Consider the following 3079-nt stretch of genomic DNA (forward strand, 5'->3'; position numbering starts at 1 on the left):
TGAGTGCTTACAGTATTCTGGGCATTGTCCTAAGCACTATTTGTAACTAATCCATTTAGTTCTGACTCCTTACAACAAACCCACCAGATAATTAGTCGGCCTGAGGCCGCACAAGTAGCAGAGCCTGAACCCTGTGCGGTCTCCTCCATTCACCCAGCAAACGTTTAATGAACTCTTTGCATTTGCTTTGCTCTGTGATGGGCACACAAGGAGATAGACAACGACACATATTTATTACACAGTGTGATAGGGGAAGCCCACGGGTAGTGAGAACAAAGGAGGGGGCTCCTCCGCCAAACTGATGTGGGGTGGGTGGGGTGTTGTCAGGGGAGGGGTCGTGTCAGGGGAGGTTTCAAGAGGAAGTGATACTGTACTTGGCTGAAAGACAGTCGGATTTCTCCACATAGAGCTGGTGCGAAAAGATATTCAGGGAGAAAAAGTAGGATGAAGGCCGAGGAGGGCGGATCACGAGGTCAGGAGATCGAAACCATCCTGGCTGACACGGTGAAAACCGTCTCTACTGAAAATAAAAATTAAAAAAAATTATCGGGGCGTGCCTGTAGTTCCCAGCTACTTAGGAGGCTGAGGCAGGAGAATCGCGTGAACCCGGGAGGTGAAGGTTGCAGTGAGCCGAGATTGCGTCACTGCACTCCAGCCTGGGCGACAGAGCAAGACTCTGTCTCAAAAAAAAAAAAAAAAAAAAAAAAAAAAAAGTAGGATGAGTCCAGGGAATTGGAAGTATTTCAATACGGCTCCCAGATATCTGCAAATAGATATCTATTTGTAGGAGATATCTTGGAATTAGGCTGGGGCAAGATCACCCAAGTCCCATGTTTTGCTGCCTTTTTTTTTTTTCCCCTGTAAGCAGCGACGTTGGAGGTGTCGTTAGTTTTACGGATGGTAGCAAAGTCAGGCTTTTGTTTTAGAAAGGTCCAGCAGTGGGAGGAAGATAGCAGTGGGAGCCAGACTGGAATCGGGGAGGACAGCACGAACAGACTTCCTAAGCTCGGCGCCTTTTCTCCTATATCTCCCTCCATCAAAGACCTCCCTCACCTTATGGCGTCACGACCTGGCGGCGCGTGGTCCCCGACTCACCTGGGTCCATTGCACTCTGTCGCCCCCTCGCGGCTGGCTGGGAAACCGGCCCGTGGCGACCTCTCCAGCGGTCCTGTGCCTGGGAGGGTTAAAGCTCCACTGAGACTAGGGAATCTGGCGAATCCGGTTCTGCTTTGGCGACTGACCTCGATTCACCTTGCAGAACCGCAGTAACCTCATCCAGATGAGGGGGCTGTGCTGGGTCAGTTTTTCCCCTAAACTCAACCATTCAGCGACTGGGATGCTTTTCTAAATTCTCTCCCAAAGGCCATTGAGATTATACAGGGAAGTGATATGTATGTTTATTGCATTCCTCGATAAAAGCTGTAACATAGTGTATACTTATAGCTTTTTGTTTGTGTCTTTTACTAGTGAAATGAATTATGTATATATTTTTTATTTTATTTTATTTTATTTTTGAGACGGAGTCTCGCTCTGTCGCCCAGGCTGGAGTGCAGTGACGCGATCTCAGCTTACCACAACCTCTGCCTCCCGGGTTCAAGTGATTTTCCTCCCTCACTCTCCCGAGTAGCTGGGATTACCGGCGCCTGCCACCACGCGCAGCCTTGTTTTTTGTATTTTTCGTAGAGACGGGGCTTCACCATGTTGGCCAGGCTGGTCTCAAACTCCTGACCTCAAGTGAGCCGCCCGCCTTGGCCTCCCAAAGTGATGGGATTACAGGCATGAGCCACCTCGCCCAGCCTGCTAAATAAAATCTTTAGAACCGAGGAGCATGGCAATGCAGGAGGGAAAGAAGTGCAGGACAGGAGAGTGCAGAGCTGTGTGACTTCGGGTAAGCCACTTCACCTCTCCAACCTCAGTTGCTGGAAGGTTAGAAATAACATGTACATGGCCGGGCGCGGTGGCTCATGCCTGTAATCTCAGCACTTTGGGAAGCTGAGGCGGGCAGATCACCTGAGGTCAGGAGTTCAAGACCAGCCTGGCCAACATGGTGAAAACCCATCTCTACAAAAACACAAAAATTAGCCGGGCATGATGGCAGGTGCCTGTAATCCCAGCTACTCGGGAGGCTGAGGCAGGAGAATCGCTTGACCCTGGGAGGCGGAGGTTGCAGTGAGCTGAGATTGAGCCACTGCACCCCAGCCTGGGAGACAGAGGAGACTCTGTCTCAAAATAAAAACAAAAAAAGGAAATTACATGTACATTACCTAGCACACGGTAGGCACTCTATAAATTCTTTTTTTTTTTTTTTTTTTTTTGAGATGGAGTCTCGCTCTGTCACCCAGGCTGGAGTGCAGTGGCACGATCTTGGCTTACTGCAAGCTCTGCCTCCCGGGTTCATGCCATTCTCCTGCCTCTGCCTCCCGAGTAGCTGGGACTACAGGCACCCGCCACCACACCCGGCTAATTTTTTGTATTTTTAGTAGAGACAGGGTTTCACCATGTTAGCCAGGATGGTCTCAATCTCCTGACCTCGTGATCCACCTGCCTCGGCCTCCCAAAGTGCTGGGATTACAGGCGTGAGCCACCATGCCTCTATAAATTCTAAATAAAGAAGCCTCCACCAGCCTGGGCAACATGGCAAGACCCTGTCTCCCTAAAAAATTTTTAAAAATTAGCCCGTCATGGTGGTGCATGCCTGTGCTCCCAGCTATTTGAGAGGCTGAGGTAGGAGGATGGCTGGACCCAGGAGGTCGAGGCTACAGTGAGCTATGATCGTGCCACTGCACTCCAGCCTGGGCAACAGAGTTAGGTACTGTCTCAAAAAAAAAAAAAAAAAAGGCTCCAAATGGTGGCTGCTATTGGTATACTGGGAGAGGCCGTCAGTTCTATTCCTTAGGTTTAGGGCTTTGGTCCCACCCTTTTCCTTCTCTTCTCCCAGAGCATATACCTTCAAAGCACCTGTCTTCACCTCTCCCGGCCTTGGCCTGCCTACAGCCCTGCACATTGGCACTTTGTCTCTCTGCCTCCCTGCAGGACAAGGACTTCAAGGACAGCAGGAAAGACTTGGCTCAGCTCCAAG

Source organism: Nomascus leucogenys, chromosome 7b (genome assembly GCF_006542625.1).
Source record: "Nomascus leucogenys isolate Asia chromosome 7b, Asia_NLE_v1, whole genome shotgun sequence".
NCBI lineage: Eukaryota > Metazoa > Chordata > Mammalia > Primates > Hylobatidae > Nomascus > Nomascus leucogenys.